This window comes from Canis lupus, chromosome 12, assembly GCF_003254725.2.
Source record: "Canis lupus dingo isolate Sandy chromosome 12, ASM325472v2, whole genome shotgun sequence".
NCBI lineage: Eukaryota > Metazoa > Chordata > Mammalia > Carnivora > Canidae > Canis > Canis lupus.
Genome location: NC_064254.1, coordinates 9,585,856 through 9,613,421, shown reverse-complemented (window position 1 = coordinate 9,613,421; position 27,566 = coordinate 9,585,856). Strand labels below are relative to the sequence as shown.

Below are 27,566 nucleotides of genomic sequence, written 5' to 3'. Positions count from 1 at the left end.
GACCTTCTTTTCTCTGAGCCTCAGTTACCTGGAAGAAAGGGACTTGAGGAAAAGCAACAATATGGATATGCCAGAGAGGGGAATTGTGTTCTAACCATTGTCTTAACCTCATTTTTTTTTTTCATTTTAATGCTGTGGTGTTAGGCAATGTGACTTCATTATTTATACACGGAGCAAAGGCTATTGATCCCTAAACCAATAGCTGTTACCCTCCTTTATTACTAAAAAAAATCTGATTTTCCCATGTGACATTGAGCCTAGTGAGAGGGTTCTGGTCAATGAGATACAAAAGGAAGTTTTATGGGAGCTTCTGGGAAAGACTTTCTTCTCTGATGATATAGAGTCACTCAAGGATAAGCTCTCTTTTTTCATTCCCTCCCTTCCCAATTAAAAAGTGGTTAGGATCCTGACCAGGCCCTGTGTTTATATTACAATCGGATATAGATACTGCTTAACCTACATGCCTCACTGAAAGTGTCCAACTCTCGGAAAGAAAGTGTCCAACTCTTGATCTTGGGTACTGATCTCAGGGTTGTGAGTTCAGGTTCTGTGTTAGGCATGGAACCTACTTAAAAAAAGAAAAAAGATTAGGTGAAGATGTGATGGTTGGAGCTGTGGCAGTCACCTTTTGACCATAAGACAATAAGAATGAAAACCAATAAGCGGAGAAGGCATAGAAAGGGAAAGAACCTGGCTCCTTGATGACATCATTGAATTGTTGAACTTATATTCAAACTATCTACTTTTGACTTCTTTCAAATTAACATAAGTGCCTTCATGGTCTTAAGTACCATTTGTTTGATTTTTTCTTATTTACATTCACACCGAAACTTACTGGAAATATTTGTGTTTGTTTTTCTCTTTCATTATTCTGTTATAAGGTATATTTATCATTGATTTATTAGTGAGATAGGAGGTTCTGATGCAAAAGTAGACAAAACATTGAGGTCTCAGTGACTTAACCCAATGGCAGTTTATTCCTCACACTATCATAGTCCAATGTGGGTTAGTAACTCCATCCCAACTAGTAGGTCTGGAGCACATGGTGTATTAGTCAGGTTAAGTGAGGTTATGCTGCAGTAACAAACTGTCTCAGAGATTTCAGTGGTTTAATACACAAAGGTTTATTTTTGGTTCCTGAAAAGTCTGTTCTGGGTCCATTGGCTCTCCAAAGAAGTTCTCTTCCAAGCAGTGACTCAGGGATCCAGGCTGCATTTTATAGATACAGTCTCTAGAATAGGTGATTTCCAGGTTGCTGAAACTAGAAAAGAGAGAGCTGAGAGTTAGGCACCAACACTTAAATATTTCAGCCTGGAAGTGATATCACTTCTCTTTATAGTCCAGTGTCTAAAACTAGTCATACATCCCAACTTAACTTCTAGGGAAGCTGGGAGATACAGGAGAGCATATGGATGTTTGGTGAGTACTAACTGTCCCTGACACAATTTAATAACAACTTTTAAAATAACCTTATCTCTGACTGAGAGCCTGAAATGTGTTAAATGGAGGCTGGGTGCAGGATGAGGTGGTGAGTGAAACTTCCCTGACTCTACTGAATCTAGCTTCCAGAAGCCAGGCCAGGTCAGGCCCTAGATTCAAAGCAGCACACAGAACAAGCTAGCTCAGGACCCAGAAATCTGGGTTCTAGTCTCTGTGTTCCTATCAACCTCAGGCAAGCCATTTTTCATGGACATACCTAATCTATAAAATAAGGATTTTGACCCTGTTCTAGTCACTATGGCTATGCAACAGGTCATCCAAAAACCTAAAACAATAATTTTTAAAATTATTTCTTATGTTTCCCATGGGTCAGTAACATACGAGTGGCTTGGCTAGGTAGTTTTGCCTCAAAGTCTCTTATTTACAGCCACTTGAAGGTTTGGTTGGGGCTGAGGATCCACTTCCATGGTGGCTCACTGACATGGCTGGCAAGTTGGTGCTGGCTGTTGGTAGGATATCTCAGTCCCTCTCCCTGTGAGCATCTCCACAGGCCTGCTTAAGCATCCACATTATGTATGGCTGGCTTCCCCCAGAACAACCAGTCCCAGCCACCAAGATGGAAGCTACATGCCTTTACCACTTGGCTTTGGAAGTCATACAAAATGACTTTGGATCTCTCTTTTTGAGAGATCTACAGATCTTTTTGAGAGAGAGAATGAGAAAGAGAGAGAGAGACAAAGTGGTCCTGTTCCAAGATGAGATATTTTCTAGAAAAGAATCCTAAGAATAAGCTCATTTTCTATTTAATTCTTTCAAGTGTGACAGACACTATTTTCATCAACTCCATTCTACAGATTGGCTCACTGAGGCCTGGAAAGAATGGCTTGCCCCAGCATATGCTGTGTTAGATTTCAAGCCAGAGCCTATGTTTCAGCTCCAGAGGAGTGGATAGCCCTGTCCCTTGCTCCTGTCCAGCCTTGAGTCCAGGTGTCCTCTCTGCAGCCTGGAAGGGGGGCAGCGAATATCCTCCCTACAGAACAGCATTGGCCAGGACCCCTGTAGCTGCCAGTCCCCCACAGTGCCCACTATTTTCTGTATGGCTCCCACTCCATCTGGAGGAATGTACACCCCAGGAACTTGCTTAGACATGGGAAGTCCCTTCATCCTTTTAATATTTCCAGTGCACATTGAACTAATGGTGTTAGTGCCCGAACAAAACAGCATGTCCCTGCTTAAGGAAGTGGTAATGGAGTTTGATTAGTCTGAACAAGGAGTGATTTCTTTCTGAGCTGGTGTATTAGGGTTTAGCTGTGAAACTGCCCTTTTCTTTAACTGCCACCAGCAAGAGAAGAATCTCTTGACCACAAATTTATTAAATGTTATGGACTTAAATGATTTAAAGTTCATGCTTCTGTTCCTGATCTGCCTATCACCGCCGAAAAGCCTGAACAACGACTTAACCCACCTCAGCAATTTGTCTGCATTTGAATGAGGCAAATGAGCAATTGCTGGGGCTCCGGGGTCTGAGGACAGGAGGGGGACCAATGGCCCTGAGCGGCATCCAGAGGTACTCTCATTCCCCTGCCAGGGAGGGACTAGAAGAAACAGTCGATGCCCTGACTTGGCACTGCATGTTACCCAGAGCTGGTGCATTCAGTCACCTGTGAGTCTATGCGCATAGTTACCTAAAGCAGGTGTGGGGCACTGTGGGGAGGGGGGCACTGGGTGCCTGGGGTCATGTGTTTAATAGTGGGCAGTAAAGGGCCATGGTTGAAGGTATAGGCCCCAGAGACATCCTAGAATATTGACTCCACCACTTTCAGCTGGGAACCACCCATGGGTTTTCTTATCTGTAAAATCAAGATGACAGTAATAATGTCACCTATCTTAAAAGGTTCTTATGAGGATTAAATGAAGTGACCCTTTGAACATCGTCCAACATAGCATAAACACAATGAAAGCTACTTTTATTCATGTGTTGGGTGTATATCTCTGTGGACTTCTGTTTGGGATGGGCATGTGTGTGAGTGTGTATATGAGGGCATCTTTGTGCAAGGATGTGTGTATATTCAGCGAAATTAAAGACAAGGAACTGACTGGCCAGTGGGGGGCTCACCCCTTCTCAGGCAGAATGTGACACCCATGCTTTCCAGCTAGAGAGTCCACTCCACATCCACTAACGAGGCTGCAAACGTGCTCCATGGCTGCAGAGACCTCCTTTGCTGGGCTGGGGAGAAGAACCCAGGCAGGCAACTGGTGATCCCAAGGTCAGAAGTAGAGAATCAACGTTTCATCTATTAATATAATTAAACTTACGTGGTTTTATGGAGAACCAAAGAGCCAGGGATAACTGGCTGATTTCACTCCCATTCTTGTACATTAGCACATTGGGTGGGTTGGCTAGTTCATTGCACCGCTGGCCCCCACCCAGGGGGCATCCCTACTCCTTGGAGGCTGAGGGCTTTAGGGACAGGGAGTCAGCCAAGTGTAAAGCTGCTGGGACTGCCATGTGCTGCCTCTTGCTCTGGCTGCCATGTTTGACTTAAGGCTTTGTGAGCAACTTGGCTAGCCATTCCCATGAAAGGATTCAGGATATATTTTGTAGATCCGGAAACAGTCCTAGATCAATGAGATGGTGTAGTTGGAGCCCTGGCCCCAGCCCTTTTTCCTTGGGGCTGATGCTGAGTGTGCTGCAAGTGGCTTCATGGAAGGAAATGATGACAACACTATCTTCTAGTCCCTTCTAGATGCAAGGACAGTGTCAGGAGTGTGGGGACCCCATCTCCATATGCACTTTTTTTTTTAAAAAAGATTTATTTATTTGAGAGAGAAAATGTGGACACACATGAGCAGGAGGAGGGGCAGAGGCAGAGGGAGAAGCAGACTCCCTGTTGAGCAGGGAGCCTGATGCAGGGCTTGATCCCAGGACCCCAAGATCATGAACTAAGCTGAAACCAAGAGTCAGATGCTTAACTGACTGAGCCACTCAGGTGCTCCTCCATGTGCACTTCTGTGTCTTGCTTAATACCTACACTTTCACAGTAGTTCCACCATGGCTTCTCCCATCAGTCCAGCTGTCCTGTTCTCTATACCTGGGAAGGACACTGTAGGACACTCTTCTCCTAGCAATGGGGATGGAACTCCACATGTTCTCTCTAGGCCCCCTTGTGAGGCCTATTTTTGAGGGATGACAGAGCACTGGAGAATCCCTGAGGAGTGATGTCAATTGTACCATTGTGGACTATGGCCACGTGGCTGGTAGCTTGGCAGCATGGAAAAGATGTGGCCTGGGTGTGGCAGCTGGGGGTGGGACCTATCTTCTCACCTGCAGGCTGAAGAAGGTAAGTGGTGGTTCAGACTTTGCAGAGGATGGGGTTCACTCAGAGAACTTGGTGGTGGGGAAGTTTCCGGACCCCAGTCAGATGTTTTAATTCAGGAGGGATAGGATGAGTTTGGGCCTTCCATCTGCACCAGGCATCTCAGGTGATTCTGGTTTGTGTGGTCTATATTTGTGCCTAAGTTCCCTTCAGCTCTCAATCCAAGAGTCTTCCAGCCCTCAGTTCACCAGAGCATAAGGGCCATCTCTCTGGGGGCCACATGGAAGGCAGTGGGTTTTGTTTAGTTACTGGAGATGGAGAACATCTTATGCACCACCACTCCTAGACTGTGGCCAGATAGGAAGCACTGTGGGTTATGTGTGCTTGGAAGACTAAGTAGCTACAAAGTGCCCCTCAGAAAGCATGTCAGAGTGGGCAGGCACCCTTCCATTCACCCAGGGCTCAGGCAAAAGCATTAGCATAATCTTAATTCCCCTTCCTCACATCCCATATCCACGCCATCAATGAATCTTGCCATCTCTACTTCCAAAATCTGATTCAATGTGTCCCCATCCCACTATCTACCGCTATCCTTGTTTGATCTACCATTGTCTCTTTTTTTGGGTAAGAGCCTCCTAACTGGTCTCCTACTTCCATTCCTGCTTCCATTGTCCACACAGCAGCCAGAGACATTATTTTAAAGCATGTCATTCATCTGTGCAAAGTCTTCCAGGGGCTTCATTTTACACCCCAGATAAAATCCTGAGTCTTTATCGTGTTTGCATTAGCTGGCTTTCCCTGACTACCTCCCTGACCTCATCTCCTATCAGTCTCCCCTCCCCCTCCCCTCCTTCTGTTTCAGACACATGGTCTCCTCACTGTTCCTTGAGCATCCCAAGTCCATTCCCACCACAGGGCCTTTGCACTCACTGTTCTCCCTGCTTGGAAATCTCTTCCCTACAAATCTGCATGGTTTTCTCCCTTGCTCCATTCAAGTCTATCTCAAATGGCAAGCAGCGAGTTCTTCTGTTCTTCTCTGATGAGTAAAATAACATCCCCTACATGTGCTATTCCCTTATCCAGTTTTGTTTTTCAGGTATGTGTATTGGGTACTGGGTTTATTGCTCAAAGCCTTTCCCTGCAGGAGAATGTAAGTTCCATAAAGCTGGGGAAGTTGACCGTCTTCTGCTTTGGTCCCAAAGTCTAAAATAGTACCCGGCACACTGTAGCTCACAAAGTCATACACGGAACGAGTGACGTGAATGGATGAATGGATTAGTAGAAGGATAGTACCTCAGTCCTATGGCTGAAGCAGCTTGTTTGATATTTTAAATAAGCAAATTAATCACGAGCTTTGTCATTTCCAATGTATTATCGATGAGTTATGAGCTCATCTCCGCCTCGGTGATCAGGATGGGCTGGTTGCTGTTGAGCACTCATGTGGTGTCAGCACGGCTAGTCGGAGCCACACAAATGCTCTCAGTCAGATTTCAGGGAGTGCCTGAAGGGGCACCATTCCCATTCAGTGTAGATTCCCACCACATAGCCAGCGTGACCCTGATCAGGGCACGGCACCATGAGATCCCCTGCTAAGATACCCTGTGTCGTGCTTGTGAGTAAGGGGCATTTGGCCTTCTGAAGGTACCTTAGGATTTTAAAAACAGATAATATTCACTGCATTCATTTGTAAAGTAGCAAAGACTGAGTGGTTTAATCAACAGAAATGTATTTTCTCACAATTCTGAAAGCTAGATGTCTAAGATCAAGATGTGAGCAGGGTTGGTTCCTTTGAGGCTTCTCTCCTTGGCCTGTCGTCTTCTCATTATGTCTTCACCTGGCCTTCTATCTGCGTGTCTGTTCCTGACCTCCTCTCCTCATAAGGTCACCAGTCAGACTGAATTAGGGTCCACCTGGATGACCTCATTTTAACTACATGACATTGTATAACATCCTGTCTCCAAATACACAGTAACAGTATCAAACACTGGGGGTTAGGATTTCAACAAAAGATTTTTTTGGGGGGATGACAATTCAGCCCATTACATTTCCCTATTTTCCCTTTCAATCTTTACAGAAATTTCTTGGATAAACAATTTTATTTATTTGAGAGAGAGAGAGAGTGTGTGTGTGTGCAAGCTGGGGGAGGGGCAGTGGGAGAGGGAGAAGCAGATTCCCCATTGAGCACAAAGCCCAATGTGAGGCTCCATCTTACAACCCTGAGATCATGACCTGAGCTGAAGTTAATAGTTGGATGCTTAACCTACTGAGCCACCCAAGACCTCTAGTATAAACAATTTTAAAGTAAGTTCTCGACATGGGTTTTAAATAGTTTAATACTTCTCATGATGCATATGATTATCATTTCCATTTCATAGAAGAGGGGACTGACTAGGGCCCAAGTCCACACAGTGAGTTCAATGATAGGACCAGGACAGGACTCCCAGCACAGTGCTCATTTCAGCACCCAGTCACCTCCTGTCCTTGTGATAAAAGGCAGTGAATCAATATGAAGCATTAATTAATGAAGCCAGCGCTGCCATTTTAAACTTGTGCACTAGATCCTTGTGGAGGAGACAGCTGGCAGGGAGGGGGTCTTTATGCTCTTGCATCTCTAATAAGGTTAATTGCTTTGCTTAGCACACTGTGTACCTCCAGTCGGTTTGTTGTGGAGGGAGCAGGGGGAGGAAGGTGAGGTAAGTAATCAGCACAGTCACAAAGCTGACAACTTCCTACAGGCCCAGTTCTGTTCCCAGAGATCCCATGTCCAGTGTTTGAGAGAAGCCTGAATGCCGCCAGGAGGTAGAGGACACTTCAGCAACAGTGTCCTTCCTGCTGCCCTCCAGCCCTTCCATCTGGTGAGGGAAAATGATTCTACACTTGAGAAGCACATACCTGCACAGCTGACTCTTTGGAAACTGGCGCTAGGTGAGCAGCAAGCTGCAATAAGAGTGAGGCTGCTGGCCTAAAAGGCTGATACAGGGCAGCCCCGGTGGCTCTGCTGTTTAGCGCCGCCTTCAGCCCAGGGCATGATCCTGGAGACCTGGGATGGAGTCCCACGTCAGGCTCCCTGCATGGAGCCAGGAGCCTGCTTCTCCCTCTGTCTGTTTTTCTCTGTGTGTGTGTATTTAATAAATAAATAAAAAATCTTGAAAAAAAAAAAAAGGCTGATACACTTACACAGTGCTGCCTGCTTCTCCTGGGTAGATGGACCCAACCTCCTGAATGTGTCAAGTCCCTATAACATTTTCCCTGACACCAGTTGGTTCCATCCTCCACCGCCCCTTCCCTTCCCTCCTTTCTTGAATAGGATTGTAATGCCTGGAGCCACAGAAGCCATCTTGTGTCCATTAGACTGAACGTGGGGATGAGAGCCAGCTTGTTGGGAACGGGAGTGTGAAAGGAGTCTCTGATGGTAAGACCAAGTAGCTAAATCAATACCAGCAACACCTGTCCCTGGTTACTGGCTATTTAAGGAAGAAAACCTCCTTTTAATTTAAGCTGTATGGTTGGGTTGCCTGTTAATTGGAGCTGAATGCATTTCTAATGATACATGTAGTGAGTCAAAAACAGGCTGTTTATAAAGATCTGCCTGGAAGAGCCACCGGATCTTCAGGGATCCCCTACCTGGTTGTTAACTGGAGTGAATGGAAGTGGCTTCACAGATGTGGAGTCCTCAGTGCCTACAGGACTTCTTTCTTTGTCCCTTCCTCTCTGTGGGGTGAGAGGTGGCCTTGGCTCTCAGCAACCTGAGTATTCTCAGATTCTTGCCATCTTAACCCCATCCTGTCCAATACTTGCCCAAAGAAAAATCCTTTCCCTAGATGGAAAAGAAATGGGAAAGATCACTCCTTTGTACTCAATCTGAGTGTCTCCACAATGTCTTCCATCTTTCCTCAGCAGCTTCTTTCCAGGTCATCCTTGGAGATATTAAAAACATACTCAGCCTACTATGTAGAGTGCAAGGAAAAACCCACAATAGGGGCACCTGGGTGGTAGCTAAGCATCTGCCTTCAGCTCAGCCCATGATTCTGGAATCCTGGGATCAAGTCCCACATCAGGCTCCCTGCTCAGGTGGAGAGTCTGCTTCTCTCTCCACCTGCTCATGCTCTCTCTCTCTCAAATGAGTAAATAAAATCTTTTTAAAAAATAAGTTAAATTTAAAAAAGGAAAAACTAAAAAAAAATCACCAAGAACCTGGAGAGAGAGGAATATTGAAGCATAACCCATACTAACAATTTCTCACATTTTCCAGCAGGCTATTTACATCTTCCCAGCCAATCTCTAAAGGAGGTTTTTATAAATCCCATTTTGTGGGTGAAGACCTTACCTGGATCCAAGCTGGCAAATCATGGGTGCTGAACAGAGCTTTGGAGCTGGGCTATGTTGTTTGGGGATGTTCTAACCTGTAACCAAGTTTATTCGTGACTCTGGGGTCTTTAATGGGGAGGGAAGTGGGGAAGGCTGTGAAGGAGGGGCTTCCAGCAACCCCATTCTGGCTGTAAACTGGTTAGCTTTACCTTTATCTGCTTTTATACATTAGGAATGAGGTTTCTGGATGTTCGCTGCACCCACGGAATCCTCAACTAACCAATAATGGTAGCTAACGCCGGGCTCTGTGTTACAAGCAATTCCACCACCATCTGAGTTAGGGGAATATTCTTATTCTGCCCATTTTCCAGGAAACTGAGGCTCAGAGAAGTGAAGTGTCTTAGCAAAAGTTACAGCTTTCAAGTGACAACCATAGGGTTCAAATATTAGGGTTTCTATTCCAAGTCCCCTGGAGATTATAGCTCCCCCTTGTGGGGGGTGAGGATAGAAATCCTGGAATTGGAGAACACCTGGCTAGATGGGAGAGGGACAGTCTGAGAGGGGGACACTCAGGCCCTACTCTGAGGGAGTCCAGAGACTTCTGAAAGGACCAAGAGGACCAAGAAGTTCCCATGAGAGGAAGGGATGTCTCATGGGGACAGGCTGTGTCTGTGGCAGCCCTATGCAGCTGCATGCATAATGAGAGGCAGAGATGAAAGAGCTATCCTGACAGCTTCCTAAGTGAGGAGAGTGAGGCTAGTTTTTGAAAGAGAAGAGGAAATAGAGAACAGTATTGGGGGATGAGGAGGGTTAAGAATAAAAATTTCTGCCCAGGAGAATTCTGGTGACGTTTGCCCCTGGTGGGCGACCTGCTCAGGCTGCAAAGTTCTGCTACATTTGGGTCTGTCTGCTTACCCATAGCTCATCTCCCTGGCATGAGAGCCCTCCATTCATCTCCAGAGCCAGCCCAACCTCAGGCTCAGTGGAGCAAGGACAAGGACAAGTGCCAAGCCACCTGTGTCCATCACAGCTGCATGGCCAGCTCCAGCTGGCTACGGAAGGACACCTTGGAGGAAGTGCTGAGAGCTGGGGCAGAGGCGGGGATCAGAGCTGAACTTTGAGTTCCCCCATCACTTGCAAGCACTGTCTCACCCATCAGACTGGGAGCCTCCAGGCGGCAGAGGCAGAGGCTGTGTTTCCCTCACGAGTGGGAGTTCCCTAGCAGCAGGGGCAGCCTCCTCCATCGGACTGGGAGTTCCCTAGGGACAGAGGCTGCATCTCCCCTATCAGGTCAAGAGTTCTCAGAGCACAGAGATCTTCTTTCTCCCAGCCTTAGATGTGAAGAAGGACAGATAGTACCCTCTGCGGTGGGAGGAAGGGGCAGCCTTGTCAATCTGGGCTCTGTACTTCCTCCACCATGCTATGATTTAAGGAACTTGTTGCCACCAGACTGTGTTTTGGCTCCAGTGTTCTTTCCTAAAGACAGTCTTGGAAAAACTCAACGTTATCTACTCTTCTTGACCATCACCTTCAGTTTCTCTGAGGAGCGGATGAGAACACCAGCCTCAGTCTCATACCCTGATTGGCTTATCAGTTCAGACTGCCAGTTGGCTTGGAAGCCAGGGGCCGGCCCAGGTTCCGCCGCAGGGATTCTGGGTAATGTAGTTCCTTGCTGCTCCCTTGCCCCCCCCCCCCCCCCCTTCATGGAAGAAAATGGCTTCAGATCTCAAAGTAGCTTCTGTGGGTAGGGGTGGTGGGGGTGGGGGTGGGGACTCTTCTCCTTTCTTCAGAACTGATGGGAGTAATGGTATCATTGGAGTAATAGGAACAATTTTCTTTATAATCTAGCACAGTGTAGTGATTCCCTGAAAGAGCAGGTTGCTTGGGTACAGATCTGCAAATGTTGTTTCTGATAAGATACTGTCTCCTCTCTGCTGGTGGAAGTTGCAGCTTCCCACCAGGTGGGGCTGGGGCTGGGTGGGCGAGGGGGATGTGGTAATCGGGGAGACTGCTTGTGCTTTCCCTTAGAAACAGCTCTGTAGTGATGCACCACAGGGCTTAGTCTCCGCATGTTGGTCTGGTCTGGTACTTACTTGTTCACAGTGAAGTTTAACAGTCCACAAAGGAATGAGAAAATAAAAAATACCATAATATTAAAGGCATTTAAAGGATTATCCTTTTTTCCCCTACTTTTTGATGTAAAAATGTGTTGGGGATACGCAGGGGGCAGGGGTGGGGGCTCAGTGAGTGGCGATGCAGGGAAGAGGTCTTCCCTGTGATGGGTCTCAAAGTGATTGCTTGTGTGTTTGGGATATTCATAAATATAGTGTTCAGAGGTCAAGGTATGCTACTAATTATCTGTAAATTCTTAATTATCTGTGCTGAAGAAAGGGAGAGGTGGGGATAATAGTGGGAATCATTCAATAATGGAAGTGAAGTAAGGAAGGAAAATAATGTTTCTTAAGGACTCATTCAGAAAGGATAATTGACTTGCCCAAGGTCACCGTCATCGTTAATGTTGGGTCTGGGACTAGAATCTACGTCTCCTAATGCCTAGTCTGGCGCTTGTTCAAGTACACCACCTGGATTATGGTAATAGTGATCATGAGATCAGCAAACAGCCATGAGCACACACTGAGAACTTCACCAGTGTTTTCTCCCTTTGTTCTCATGGCAGCCCAGAGACATAGGCTTAGGAACTCGCATACATACAGGTGGATGATTCAAAGCTATTTTCACTTTAAACCAGGGCACGTTCACAGAATATCCCCTAGGTTCCATCCCAGGTACTGAACTAGGGATAGGAAACAGAACATTAATAAGACAAGGATACTGCCCTTAAACAGCTCAATGGGGCAACATAAGGTAGGGGGTGATTTCGGTAAAACTTGGTGAGTCCCATGAGAGATTTATACAAAAGGGGTATGTGGGAGCTCACTGGGCATGAGGCCAGATTTCACGGGAGGGGAAGTGGTGAGGGAGCGGCCCTTGGAAGGCTTCCTGGAGGAGCTGGTAGCTGAGCTCCGTCTTCCACAGGGTGGGCCTTGAGACAGATGGAGAGGGGGAAGGGTGCAGACTGGGGGTGGGTGGGGCTCTGGGCTGAAGGATTGTATGGCAAAGCCCCTGTGGTGTGGTAGCAGCACAATGTGCAGGGGAAGAGAGGGGGAGAAGGTGGTTACAGGCTTGAATGTCATCCTTTGGGCAGTGGGGAGCCATGAAGGGTTTTTAAACAGGGATGGGCATGATCTCATTCTTAAGTGGTGAGGTGCTTTGAGGCAGCAGAGAAGGGATTAGAAGGAAGGAGCATGGGGGTGCTATGAGGGCAACAAGACCACCCAGAGGCTTTCCCATTTTAGACCAGCCATGATATGCCCCGAGCTGGGGTCCTGGAAGATAGGTTTGGAGATATTTAGGAAATAGGATCACAGGATATGGGGACCAGCAGGGGATGAGGAGGAGGAAGGTGTTAGTCGGGGGGTGAGGTTTCTTATCTGGATAACTAGGTGGTTGGTAGGTCTAGGACAGGAGAAGATCTGTAGGAGATCAGGTGGGAAGGTGTGGATGGTGGGCTCAGTGTGGGACACGATGAATCTGAGAGACTTATAGAACCTACTACCTACTCCCCATATCTTCTGTAAGTCTCAGCTCTGCTTTCCCCTCCACAGCTGACCATGTGGTCAGAGAAGAGGCAGAAAGATATGCCTCTGGAACTTGGTGAGCCCACAAAGAGTAGACCCCAAGCAGTATTACCAAGGACCTGGGTATCTGGGGAAAAAAGAAAAAAGTGTGGCTGGCCCCTGCCCTGAGCCCTAGCCCAAGGGACAGTGAAGGGTCCCCACACACACCCCACCATGTGAACAGAGCCTTATTAAGGGTCCTTACAGAGAAGAATTTTCCTGGCTTTATTTCTCACCTGCCTGGGAGACGGTGGAGAAGTGGACGATCTCACAACTGGGTCATCATTTTGGGGGCTTTACCTCTCTCCTGTGGTGACTGAGATAGAATAGCACTCTAAATAATTATCACTGCATGTCATTCATTTGTTCTTGCCAGTGAATGCCTTGTTTTCCTTGTCTCCAGTACAATGCTAGACATATAACATACAGACTCATAAGACAGGCCCTGCCTTCAAGGAGCTCACAGACCATCAGGGTTGAGCACTGCTCCTGTAGAGGTACCTTCAGCTAGTCATTTCAGGGGTGTTCTTGGTGGAGGGGCCCCAAGGAATGCTTAAGAGCATAGGCTCTGGAGCTATATAGCTGTGATTGGATCCTGGCTCCTCTTCCCTTAATACTGTGTGACCTTGGACAAGTTGTTTAACTTCTCTGGGCCTTCATTTTCCATCTACAAAATAAGGATAATAGCACACCCATCTCCTAGGGTTGTTGTGAGGATTCAACAAATTATTGCATAAAAAGAGCTTTGAGTAGTACCTGGTACAGAGCAAGACCTCCTTAGTGTGACCTGTCATTCCTTTGATTATCATCATCTTCATCACAACTCAGAAGGAGTCTGCAGGGAGGAGTTTGCATAGAGAAAAAACTGCTGGGAAAAGCTTCATAGAGCATATGACATTTTGGTCGGGCAGGAAAAGTGACATTTTGCTAAGGGAAAAAATCAGGCCCAGGGAAGGGAGATGTAGCAAAGGCAGAGGGAGCAGGAGAAATGTGCAAATGCAAGGCAGCTTGGGAAAATGGCCAGACTTCCAGGCTCCGTGAAATGTGGAGGATGTAGAGAAGGAGGCTCCTGGAGGGTAGGTTAGGGACAGCTTGGGAAAGGCTGGAATGTCACATTAAGGAATTTGGGCTTTATACCACAGGCAAGAGTGGTCCTGGAGGAGTTTGTTTTGAGAGAGGTGACATGACCAGAGTTGCCCTGAGGATTGTGATGGCAGCTGTGTAGAAGGTAGGTCAGAGGCAGGGGGCTGCCCAGCTGGACCAAGAGAGAGAAGGCAAAGGTTTGAGCTAAAGCAGTGCAGGGGATGGAAGGGAAATGCTTAGGGGACTGTGCCAAGCACTTTGGTTATATGAGACTGTAGGATTAGAGGGGAACTAGACCCCTCATCCCTTTTAGCAACTAGGAAAGACTTTAGAAGCATAAGGTGAGATGATGAGGCCTCCAGGTAGGTGGACTGGAGCCGTTGGGATCCCTATATTCAGTGTCCCCAGCTTTAGAGCCAGTCCCATGCAGGCCATCTGCCACTGTGGCCTATGCCTGGCCCGGGTACAGCTGTCTGGCGATGGCTCTGGCCCTGCGAGGATGATGGATTTTGAAGGCCAGCAGATCTGGTTGTCTGGTCTGGCTGGGCCACTCACACCTAGCTGTGTGGCCCTAGCAAATCTCTTTACCTCTCTGAGCCTTGGTTTCCTTCTTCTGTAAAATGAGGACAATAGTAGCTACCTCAGAGGGTTATTTTCAGGACAAAATGCATAATGAATAAAAATGTCTAGCGCTGCACCTGGCACTAGCACGTGCTCAACAAATGGTGGATATTCATTGTTGTCATATCCCTGGCAGCAGTGGCCTTCACAGTAATCCCCTCACTCAGCCCCTCCCCCACCCCCACTGTTCACAGCTCTCTATGCCCGAGCCTTCTTTGCACTCCACGTGGTGATCCAGTATTCCAGTTAGATTTCTGGCTGGCATGGGAGAGGTTTCTGCCCTCCCCCGCACGGGTCCAGATTTCTCTTGTGTTTAATGCTGGCCTCTGCCTGAGACACGTGGTGGCCTGAACTTTATTCTTTGGGCTGTCTCATTACCTGGCTGGAGTGAAGAGCCCCTGTCTCAGTTGGGAATCTTTGAAATTCTTCTTGGAGGCAAAAGGATGAACAAATTGACCTCGAGACTCCTGACCCTGAGCCTTTCCCTACATTTCTTAATGCTCACCCTCTTGCCCCCTGGCCGTGGGCCTGGCTCTAGAAAGGATTTCCACTGCATACTGTGAGAAAGAGACTGCTGCTGTGTATTGGCCTCGTGTTTATCTCCAATCAGTGTATGGGGCCGGGGAAGGCGTGGCCGGATGTTCTGCATCTCTGCAGCCTGGCTCTCTCACTGCTGAACAGATCCTCAGAGCTGATTGAAATGTGCTGCGTGGGCTTGGGAAGGAGGGAGGGAACACAGCAGCTCAACCACAGCCATCCTGGGTCAGTGTCTATGCTGCCCTCCCCCCTCCTGACACTCTGCCCCCCTCCCAGGCTGAGCTGCCACCAGGCATGACCCTTCCACGCAAACACATCTGGGAGCAAAGCTACACATCTTCCTCTCTCTGTGTGCCCTCCCCCGCCCCCACCTCACTCTGGCAAAGCTGGGCTGTAGGGCAGCATCCAGGGGCTCAGCCCACTGGGAAGGGGAAAGAGCTGGAGGGCCTCCTTTACAAAGTTCTCTACCTCCACACCCCATGATTCTAGGAGGAAGCTCTCTGTAGGGACCATAGCCACTGCCCCCAGCTAGAATCCATCATGGGGCTTTGTACAGGTCCTTGTGCCTTGTAACTCTTCTTGTTTTCTTGTCTTCACATGGCCATCTCTACACTGTCTTCCTTCTGTTCTTATAAGGACACTCATCATACAGATTAGAGGCCACCCTATTTCAGTATGACCTTATCTTAACTCATTATATCTGGGTAACCCTATTTCCAAATAAGGCCATGTTCAGAGTACTTCAGCATATCTTTGGAGGTACAGAATTTCACCTTAATAAGACCGAAGGAGTCATTGGGAAGGTTTTCCTTCCAGGTAAGGCCAGCAGCATCAAAGAGAGCCACCATCCTGCCTCCCTCCTGTGCTGGATCCCATCCTGGGAAACATGCTGAGATCTGTGGCCATCTTGGGTCCTCAAGGGAGATTATCTCTCACTAAGGCTGGCAGCAAAGGAAATGAAAAAGTGAGATTGTTGCACCACTGCCCCAACCCTGATGCCTCCAATATCTCCACTTCTGATTAAGTGGACAAATGTGCAGAAGCCACGTTTTATTGGGAGTCCTGTTACTTGTTGTCAAATACATCCTAGCTCATCTAGTGATCCCTAATTTCCCTGCTCAGTTTAGGGAAATGTAAGAATCCTGGCATTTCAGAGCTGGAAGAGAATTTGAAAGTCACTTAACCCAACCTTTTCAAGGAATGAATGAGAAAGCTAAGGTTTGGTGGTGAAAAGGACTCCCTCAGGACTGCCACAGGTGAGGGATACCACCAGAACTCACACTGAGGTTCTACAATTTCCAATCTCCCACTGTGTCTCTCTGGCTCTCCATACTCATCACTTTCTCTATAGGGAGGGAGGGTGTTGTTTGAAAGGGAGGACCTGCTGGGTGGGCTGCTGAGCTGTCAGAGGAAGGAACTGCATGATGGGACAGGAGATAAGAAGGATTCTGAGTGGGGCACACAGGAGCTCGCCATGCTGCAGAGCCTGTTCAGCCTCAGGGACACACATTTATTCTAATCACACACTCTGTGCAGAGCTTGCTGCTCTGAATTATGCACCTCAGAAGTGCCTTTCATCTCACCAAGGGTTTGATGCTGGACGGCCTGGCCACTTGTGCTGGTCTACAATTTAGCCTCCAGAGCAATTCAGGGCAAGGAGGTGGAGGAGGCAAGTGGAAATGCCTGGGACCTTTCCTCAGGGTCCTGAGGACTCTGCCTGCCTGCTTGCTTCCTTTCTTTCCGCTGAAGCTGGTGGGATGAGGCAGCATGGTTGGTGGGAGGGAGGCAGTGATCCATCATCACCTGGTCAGTCCAGGAGCCTGGGAGGGACTCACATGATCATGTACTTGGCTGCTTTCCAAGAGTGCAGAGAAATCTAACTTTGTTAGCTCGGTTGAATCAAGATCTGCTAAATTCAAAGAACCTAGAACTCCAGAGTGCTAGATGGAAGGCACCTGAGGCATCTCCCAGTCTATGCTGCTCATTTTATAGGAGTGGACACCAAAGCCCAAGAGGATTTAAAGAGGCTTGCTCTGGAAGCAGAACCAGTCAGAATCCTAAACATCAGCCACTCTACCTTGCCCACTTTTGTCTGAAGCAAAACTGGCTCTTGAGTTCAGTCAACAAATACATTTGAGCCTTGGGGTTGGCAGCTTCTGAATGGATCCCCCGATTCATGCCTCCTGTTGATTATGCCTTTGTGTAATCCCCTCTCCTTCAGTGTGGGCTGGACCTAGTGACTGCTTCTAACCAATAGAATATGGCAAAAGTGACCAATGTCACTTCTGTAGTAAAGTTACAGAGGACTATGACTTCCATCTTACTAGCTCTCACCCTCTCTTTCTTTCTTCCAGGCTTTTCTTCTCATGAATTTGCTCTGATAAAGCAAGGTGGGGAGGCTCACACAGAAAGAAGGAGAGGGCTACCACCTGCCAATGGCCAGCAGGAGCTGAGGCCCCCCCAGTTCAACAACCACAGAATGAACTTGGAAGCAAGTCCTTCCCCAGTTGAGCCTTCAGATGAGGCCACATCTTGACTGACATCAAGATTATAAATTAGTAAGAGATTATGAAACAGAAGACCTGGTTAAACTATGCCTGGACTCCTGATCCACAAACCGTAGGGAAATAAATGTGGATAGTCTATGTTTTTTTTTTAATTGCAGTAATAGATAACGACAATCCCTATTCTAGCATAATATTTAGGATTACATGCCTACCATGTTCTCAGTAGTGTTAAGAATGAAAAGCAATGGTTAATGTGGATTTACAGGAACTTAGAGTTTGATGATCTGAGATATACCACATGGAATAATAGTATCCAACATTTAAACTGAGATTTCTTCCATGTCAGGTATTGTGCTACCCTTCCCATGCATTAATTTCTTCAATTTTCTTAATCCTCACAACCATCCTGTGAGGCCTATTAATTAGCTCCACCTTACATATGAGAAAGCAGAGGTGCAAAGAGGTGACTAACTTGTCCAGGGCCACACAGCTAGTAAGTGATGGAACTGGGATGTGAGCCCAGACAGTCTGGCTTCAGAGGGAAACAAGACGACATTCATTCAACCAGAAGGCACTCAGATGCCTCCTCTGGGCTTGCTATTGTTGGTTGTTGGGCATATAAAGATATTCCTGTGTCCTGAAGGAGCCAGTGATTCTACCTCGCACTAGTAATGACCTTGAGCAAATTAACTTTAGTATTCTCATCTGTTGAGGGGGTAAGGAGAACAACAACCCACATGGGGTTGAAATAAGATTAAATGAGCTAGAAAGGATAAAGCACATGTAATAGTTCCTGCCACGAGTGTTATGTTTGTTAAATAAAAATAAATGGGTAAATAGGGGTGCCTGGGTGGCACAGTTGGTTAGGCATCCACTCTTGGTTTCAGTTCAAGTCATGGTCTCAGGGTCATGAGATTGAGTCCCGCATAGGTCTCTGTGCTCGGGGCGGTGCTTAAGACTCTCTCTTCCTCTCCCTCTGCCCCTTCCCCTCCATACTCTCTCTCTCTCTCTCTCTCTCAAATAAATAAATAAATCTTTAAAAACAAGCAAAAAAACAAATTAATAAATAACCAGGTCAGCAGAAAGTGGTAAAAATGTGTAGAAATTGAAGTCCATTTACTCAGGGTGCAGTGGAAACTTAGAGTGGGCAATGTCCTTCACCTGCCGTCTTTTGTACATGTCATTTTAAGCTTGAGTTCATTGGTGGGCTTCTCATGCAGCCTGTGTTTTTTTCTATACTTCTTTCCCCTCATTAAGATAATTAATGGTTCTAAGGTCAGTCTACTCCTGCCAAGATGCCCAACTCTTGACTGGTGTTCACTTTTCAGACTAAGATTCTCAGGATTAGGGATTTTGAAAACAATCTTTCCAAGTCCCAGGGTTCACTTGTATCCCTGGCTCCCCTGCCTGCAATGCACAAAGGCTCCGAAGTCATGGGGCATACTCCCCAGGCTCTCATCCTTCCTCTTTTTCTGATAAACTTTTCTCTATTAACCAGAACAGCAATCCTTCCTGATACTTTGCTCAAAGTCCAGAAGATTAAATCATTCTCAACAGGGGAAATGTAAAGACCCTGAAAAGGCCTCATAAACTATAAGTGCCAAATGCATCCACAAATAAAAAGAACTATATTGTTGGCCAGACCAAGGGGATGTGTGTAGAAAGCAATGGCCAAAGAGAGCTTTGAGGAAGAGATGAGAGTCCAGCCAGGCCTTAAAGAGTGGTAAGAGAGGGGAGGATAGAGGAGATAGGAGACGGCCATGCAAGAGACAGTCAGCACCACCGGGGTGCCATGAAATGTGTTGCAGATGTTACTAGTACTTACCCAAATTAGGTTTTCTTCTCTGTAGGACACATGAGAGGATCTCACCCCCACTGTGATACTTGCTGTTATGTGAAAGGTTATCCAACTCAATTTGGCCAGTGGGTTGCAAATGGAAGTGATGTGTGTCACTTATACTCTCAAGCATGGAATAGGTACTGCAAGTCTGTCGTGCTTTTTGCTCCTGCCATGGCAACCACAGGAGCCTGTGCTGAGATGGAAAAGCTACCAGAGTGAAGAACTAAGGGCACTGAGCCATCGTAGCGAGGACAGCAGCCCCAGAGAGTTGCCTGGATCCACAGTGGATTTTGTATGAGTGATAAATTAACTATTGTCATTTTGAGCCACTGAAATTTTGGTGGTATTTGGTCTTGTGATGACCTCGCCTTCCCAGGTGTCCACAGAAAGGTATATATTAAGTCGCAGGACATGGGGTTCGATTAGTTAAGGGGGACCAGAGGTGACCTGGTGTACGGCATCAGAATCACCTGGGGATACCTTAAACCACCACAAAAATTCTAATTCAACTGGGTGGAGTCTGAGCATGGGTTATTTTTTAAAGCTGTCCAGGTGGCTCAAAGTGCCACTAGGGTGGAGAACCATGGATACTGCCCATCTTCACCTCTTATTATGATGTAATCTTAAGTAATGCACTTTATTCTCCCTGCCCTGTGTTTTTGGCTATAAAAGAAATTCAAACTTTTTTTTTAAGATTTTATTTATTCATGAGAGACACACAGAGAGAGACAGAGAGAGGCAGAGACACCAGCAGAGGGAGAAGCAGGCTCCCTGCAGGGATCCCGATGTGGGACTCGATTCCAGGACCCCTGGATCACGACCTGAGCCAAAGGCAGAGGCTCAACCACTATGCCAACCAGGTGCCCCAAGAACTTCAAACTTGATCCAGTGTTCACTTTGAGAACATCTATTGCTGATACTTTTAGTCTAGAGCTGGCTTCTCTGGCCACTGCCTTGTGTCCCTGCCCCACGTGCACTTGGGCAGGATGGGTGTTACGATGCTCGGTACTTCTGACGTGGCCTGTGCCACCAACTCCAGGCTTCCCTGCCTCTGATGTGCTTCTGACATTGTATCCACTGATTGAATTAACAACCTGGCACCTATTGTCCTCTAGATAGCAAAGATTGGACAGCATCCTCCATCATTAGAAAAATGTTAATTTTTATTTTTATCAGAGTTTTATATATTTAAGTCAAATAGGTTTATAATGTGAAGGGACAGTGCCAAGGTACAATCTGTCCATCCAGAATCCCTCTCCTCAGGGGCAATCTTTCAACTCTTTAGCTCTTCCCTTTGGTATTTATTTCCCTGTTATTGGCTCTCCCTTGATTTTTCCCTCTGAGACATTAGCTGTTGACTTTCTACCCTGGAGTCTGAGCATTTAGCATTCTGCTATTCTTCCTCTTAACCCCCTACCCCCGGCCGCTTAATCACATTCCCAACCGTTCTCCCAATGGGTTTTATCCCAATTTTTGGTTAAAAATAAGTATTGGATGTTTACATTAACATTTATGATTGTATAAATACTGTTTAGAAAAGAGCTGCGTGAGGTTTAATACTTTATTAAAGTATTTTTTATTTTCTTAGATCTAATAATTGTCTCTATTTTGTTTATTCCTTTACACACATTTTAGACTTTGGGGAGGGATCAGAGCTAAATAACTATATTCTATCTGCCATGTTCAGCCAAAAACGATGGCAGATTGTCCACTGTGTGAAAGTGTAAAATTTACAAATGAGTCCTTACGATTTCCTCCAAACTTAATGAGGAACTGTCGAGATATTTGTAAACACCTGTTTACCCTTGTCTTCTAGTTTCTGTCTAAGATTAATAGATAGCTCCTCTCAGTTGCCCAGAGGAAAATGTATGTTTTCAGAGTCTGGGGGAGCAGTATCCATGTTTGTTTGTTTGTTTGTTTGTTTATTTCTTTACTCAGGTGCTCCCTAAGGGCAAAGTGTTTATGTTTTCACTGAGCTCCCTAAGGCAAGGTCATGTATCCTCCAGACTGGGGCTCCCTGAGGGCAGGGCTGTGTCTCCCCTCACACTGGGGCTCCCTGAGGACGGGGCTGTGTCTCCCTCACACTGGGGCTCCCTGAGGGCAGGGCTGTGTCTCCAATCTCTCCATCTTTTCCCCTTTATCCCACCTCAATGTCTAAGGAGGGAGTCTACATTTGAGGGCTGGAGACTGCCTGGCAAAGCCTGGGAGCTGCTTCTTCCCTGTCCTTTCTTCTGCTGTTGACCTTGGCCCTTCAGGAAACAGAAAATAAGCTCTTCGGAGACACCGTGAAGGACTCTGTCAGGTCAGCGGCCCCCACTGAGGCTCTCTGTCCTGCCCTGAGCCTTTCAAAGACATCAGTCCTCAGGCCCTGCTTGCTCCCAAGGATCCCCTCCCTTCCTTCTCTTTTCCTTTGCATATAGCTTTTCTTTTTATTGACGTCTGTGAAGAGACACCGTGGATGGCATAAATAATAGATTATTAATTTGGAAGCTCTCCAGTGAATGAGACTCGCCACCCAGTGAGGACGCACATTATGTAACCAGCAAATTACGGTGACATCAGAGGCAGCAAGTCTGCTGAGGAGTATAAGATCAGAGGAGTGAGAGAAGCAGGGAGGAAGGCCACTTGCAGGGGGGTCTGTGGAGAGCCAGGCTCTGGGCTGGTTAAGGCGCCTTCTCTCATGTAAGCCTCACAGTGACCAGAGAGAAGACGCTGAGACCTGCTGTGGAGGGAGGATGGGCGGGCAGAGGCTGGAGCTGCTGAGTTTCTGGCACCTGGTCTGTACCTACCAGTGATGACCTCTGTTGTTTCCCCAGCACAGTAATTTGCTTAGGGCTGTGCCACTGCAGGCCTGGTTGAAAAAGTATCCCAAAAGAGACATAAAAAGATGAAAACCAGGCTTGTTTTGTTTTGTTTTTGTTTTGTTTTGTTTTTATTCATGAGAGACAGAGAGAAAGGCAGAGACACAGGCAGAGGGAGAAGCAGGCTTCCTGTGGGGACCCCGATGCGGGATTTGATCCCAGGACCCCACAGTTGTGCCCTGAGCTGAAGGTAGACGTTCAACCACTGAGCCACCCAGGCTTCCCAGGAAAACCAGACTTAGAAGCCCGTCATCTCTGGAGGAAGAAGCCCTTAGCCATTGCCTCAGGCAATACTGGTTTCTCCACCAAGGCCCTGTGAGGTGAGCTGTGGCCCAAAGTAGATCAACTCGTGCATCTATGTCAGTTCTAGCATTGATAGCCTGCTGGTGCCTCACGACAGGGAATCCCTGGTCACTCTAGTCCCAGCAAGGCAGTCACCACCCTACTCTTAGGGGCCGTGGTCTGAGGAGAAGACACAGCCTTGCCTTTAGGGAGCCCCAGTCTGAAGGGGGAGATATTGCCTTACCCTCAGGAGGCCCCAGTCTGAGGAGGGAGATAAAGCCCAAGTGACTGCTTACATGACAAAAGGGGAGAAAGGCAGGGACCCAACTCTGAGGGTATGAATGAGATTTGGTGAGCAGGACACAAGGTAAAGGGGAGCCTGTGGTCAGGGCCGAAGCAGTCTCATTCGATAGGCTACAGTTGGCTTTTAGGGGCCTGTCCAGACACCCATGGGGGGTTTGTTCTCAGTGGCCACAGGATAAGGAGGGTTGGGGCAGAGGTGGAAGCAAAAGCAGGTAACAAAGTGAAGAGACCAGGGTGGGTGTTAAATAAATTGGAGTAGTTACTCTGAGAGAGTGAGGATGGCAATGCCAGTAAATAACATGAAGGAGCCTCAGAGCCATGAACTGTCCCTACCACTCTATTATCAAAGGTCCCATTGCAGGAGCTTCCAGGGAGATTTATCTCTATTTCAGTACTTGGTTCTTCCGAGTTGCAAATTACAGTGAGACTGAGGAGCAGAACCCGGGGCTACGGTGTGGGAATGGGTACTTGCGAGGAGTCATCGAAGAAAGAGCTAAGGCCAGCTCAACCACTGGCTCTGCAGATTGAGAGGGACTTTTTTTTTTTTTTTTTTTTTTAAGAGAGAAGTAGTTGGGGGAAAATATCTAATGAATCCTATCCAACCATAAAATCATGTAGAAAATGAATCCTATCTGACAATAAAATAAAAGTGAAACAAATTACTAAGTTCTCATATGTGTAGGACAAATTAATTTCCTGTTTAGAATACTAATTGCTCGCGAAGGGTCTGTAACCACGTGCTGCCTGAATCTAGCCTGAGCCTTAAGGTTTGGAGGGGCTGCAGAGGAGGGGTGAAGGGGCGTGGCTATAACCCTGCCCAGAATCTTCTGGTAAAATATTGCTTGGCATGTGTGAGAGCTCTTAAATTGTTTTTGATATTTTCTGTTTCCCTCAGACTGAGGTATGCCTAGGAACAACAGCTGTGTCTCCTTCATCAGATGTGAGCTCCCTGAGGACAGAGCTGTTTCCACCTCAGATTGAGGGCACCATATGAATCTCCCCCATAGACTGGAGGATTTCCTGAGGGAAGGGGTCCTGAGGAAAACCACAAATCTTTTGTCTGAAAAATGAGCAGATACACAGCATATCCATCAGGGGTTCACAGACCCTGTGCTGGCTTCCCGGTTCTTGCCAGATAGAGAAGGCTGGAGTGCAGACATGATGTAACTGAGTTAAGTCTTGTGTATGGTAATAGGAAGGACATCAAGTCTTCCTTTTGCTTTTTTTGCCCATAATGCCTCATGGTGTGAAATGTGAGTTAATTCCCAATTACCTGCATTGAGTGTTTATTTTAGTAGATCTTCTGTGGAATGTTTTTTAAAAACCCCAAGATTGAAAAAAAAAACAAAAAACCAAAAACAAAAAACCAAGATTGGGCAGCCCGGTGGCGCAGCGGTTTAGCGCCGCCTCTAGCCCAGGGCGTGAACCTGGAGACCCGGGATCGAGTCCCACATCGGGCTCCCTGCATGGGGCCTGCTTCTCCCTCTGCCTATGTCTCTGCCTCTTTCTTTCTCTTTCTCTCTCTCTCTCTCTCTCTGTCTCTCATGAATGAATGAATAAAATCTTAAAAAAAAAAAAAAAACAAATCCCAAGATTGTGTGTCTTGTTCTCAGGAACTCCTGAGTTTGAGTGGTGCCTGTTCAGAAGATGCTTGGCTCTTGTCCTATCATTATTCATCTCCTTCTGGGGCTCACTATACCAGCAGCTCTACGTATATGCTAATCCTTATACCTTCTGGGGATGATAGGCTTTATTGTGCCTGTTTTACAAATGATGCAAACAAGAATCCAGAAACTTTACTAACTTGGAGAGGACTGTATGGCAACAAAGCTTTTGAGATGGGATTTGGGTCCAGATCTGTTGAACTCTTTTCTCCCACACCATGCTTCCAAACACCACTAGGAAAGTTAGCCTGTCCCCCTCTTAGCCCCCCAAATGTGATTACTTTCTTTTATACACACACACACACACACACACACACACACACACACACGACTCAATTTCCTTAGTTAGGACAAGGATGGAGAACTAGGTACATACATTTTCCTGAAAACTTTCTGAGCCACAGTTTCTAGCCTTAGGTCTGGCTTCCAGGCATGTAGCCAGGCTGGTGGGGAGGTGGCCTGGCTGGGATGCTCTCTGTTTGCCTGTAACTCTGAGTAAGCACTTGTGAGACGGCCAGCATCGTGCCAGGTGCTGGCCAAACACAGGAACCTGGTCTGACACAGGTGCGTTCTTGTGGACAATATCCCCTGTCTGATGTCACCACTTAAGAAGTATCTGTGGGGTTTGTCCTGGCTTTGCTACCCCTTCCATTAAGACTAGCTGTGTAGCTTTCGGGTAGCATCACACCTCCTCTGGGCTCAGTCCCTCAGCTAAACAAGGAGACATTTCGACTAATCCAGTGGCACCGAAGGCCTCCAGGTGTCACATGCTGGGATCTGTGCTCTTGTCTGTCTTAGGGTGAGTGGTGGGTGTGGTAGGGAGGGGGCCTCTCTTCCTGCCCACCTCTATGCCTCTCACAGCCTTTCCTCCTTCTAATGACCCTTGCACCTTGGAAATGCTGAAAACGTGAGTCTCTGTCTCAGGGAGACAGACAAATGACCAGGTATCAGACTGTTCCTTGAGGCCAAGGATTGAATTTGCAGCTCTGGCGCGCAGTGCGTGATACAGCGGCTGGCATGTTGCTCATGTACAATAGCAACTGATGAATGGATGAATGAATAAATAAACCTACAGGAGCAAGACTTCCAGCCCCTCCAGAACACCCCACTTCAGATCTTATTTCTCCTCCCACCCTACCCCCACCCCCCACTGCAACCCCCTAATCTGAAAGGTGACAGCCTCCTTTCTGTCATATCCTTTTGTGTCTGCGGCTGAAAATCTTTCACTGACAGTTACGGTGTCCCCATTCCCATGCCACCGGCCCTGCCCACTGCTCCCCACTTTTCCTCATTGCCACACTTTGCTGCTTCCCCTCCCACCTCCCTCTAACTCTTGCATTTACCCATCAGGATGGAGTGTTTTCAGACTGAGAGAAAGAGTCTCTAGAAGGGAACTCGGCCTCCCGCTTCCACTCAGGGGTCTGGAGGGCAAAGGCACACCTGAGCAGGTGTACAACCAGCCCTCTGGGGGATGGCCCATTGAAGCTACTACCTGGGACTCCACTACACAGAGCCTGGCTAGAGCATAATTACCTCCCATTAATATGTTAATCTCTCCTTTACGGAAGGAAGGCCACTCTTTTCCTTAAATAATGAAGTGCTAGGGAGGACACATAGTGTCGGGAAGTAGCTGGGCTGCAGCTGAGTGTTTAACATTTTAATTAAAGTCTCTCTGATAAATGTTTACCATTACTTCTGATACTGCCTGTGAGACAGACAGAAAGGAGGAAGGAAGGAGGATGAGAGCAAGGAGAAGAAGGAAGTGGGGAAGGAAGGAGGAAGAGGAGGAGGAAGAAAGCAAGGGGAAGGGAAGGGGGGCACACAATAAGAGAATGACCAATAGAAGGAAAACAAGTAAGAAACCAGTCTGGACACCCCCCTACCCTGCCCCATGCCAGCAAAGCCCAGCCCTGGTGATCCTTGCACACTTGCCCAGACCTATTTCTCATTCTGATCTGATCCATGGAGCTATAAACTCCATTCTGATGACAAGACAAACTTTCACTCCAGTCATTCTGTGTTTCTAATTCTTGTCCTTCCTGGCCTGCCCACATCACCACCTCCCCATCTGCTGGGCAGCCGGGATCATCTAGGCGACCCAGGTGGGGGTCCTTCCTGAAGGAGGGGCTGCAACTCTCCTCCTGAGGTGGCCATCTCCTTGTCCTCCATGTGTTGGGTTTGCTGAACCACACAAGTGACAAGCAGATGTGGTCACAGAGATGGCCATTTGGCCACTATCAGCTGCCTTTTTAAAACTCTTTCTGGGAATGTAACCATCCCCTCTCTTCTGGGCAATTCTGTGTGTGTGTGTGTGTGTGTGTGTGTGTGTGTGTTCTCAGGCCCAGCATCTCTAGTGTCCCCTCTCTGCCGTCACCCCTCTTTGCTAGCCTTAATTACAGCAATTTAGGAGGCACGCTTAAGATTGCAGAGTAAACCTATCAATATTTCACTTAAGAACGGATTTCTGTCAGATGGTATCAGAAGCTATAAATGAGAAATATGAGACTTGTTCTCAGGTAGCCTTACACACACATACACACACACACCTCCGATGAATTATTAACACGTGATTTCTGTCTCTGGCACTGGGAACAGCTCAGGACTTTATTCAGTTACAGTCAGAGATGAATGTTTCTACTGAAGCTATTTGCCTAAAACACATTCAAATAAACCCAAGAAAACCGTGGCTCTGTGTTTTTGGGGTCTCCTGTCGGCAAGGAGCTAGGAGACCCTGCTGCTCTATGCTCCTCCATCTTCAGGTTTGTTGGAAGAGGAAGGATAGTATCTCCCAGCCAAGAGGGCAGGGACCCAAAAAGCCCGACAAGCTGCAGCGTCCATGCCAGAGCAGGGGCGGGACCAGGGCTCAGGATCCCACTTGCTCCCCTTTTGTCTTCCCCCCATTTGAGGCAGATCCAGAGCTGCAGGCTCTCACTCTCCTGTTTCTTCAGCCTCAGATTCTACAGGTTGGCTACTCACTGCTTTGCATTTAGCATTGGGAATAGTTTGTCATAGTGGAATGAACATGGGCTTTGTGATCTGACTACCCAAGTCGCTTGCTATCTATGTGACCTGGGTAAGTCACACCTTCTCTGAACCTCAGTTTCCCCAACTCCAAGTGGGGAAATA

At 47.2% G+C, this 27,566-nt stretch overlaps 1 long non-coding RNA gene across 3 annotated transcripts; it reads right to left on the bottom strand.

The window, feature by feature from the left end:
- Positions 1-1,014: 1,014 nt before the first annotated feature.
- LOC112641551 (uncharacterized) lies at positions 1,015-10,694 on the bottom strand. Of its 3 annotated transcripts, XR_003124699.3 has the most exons (5): positions 9,981-10,694; positions 9,085-9,160; positions 8,382-8,574; positions 3,557-3,667; positions 1,015-1,261 (listed from the first exon to the last, which is right to left on the bottom strand). It is a non-coding gene; the product is annotated as an uncharacterized LOC112641551 (long non-coding RNA). The 3 variants fall into 3 exon arrangements; XR_007401130.1 differs by lacking the exon at positions 8,382-8,574 and having other exon boundaries at positions 1,016-1,261; positions 3,557-3,693; positions 9,981-10,693; XR_003124697.3 differs by lacking the exon at positions 8,382-8,574 and having other exon boundaries at positions 1,021-1,261; positions 9,981-10,691.
- Between the last annotated feature and the right edge of the window lie 16,872 nt (positions 10,695-27,566).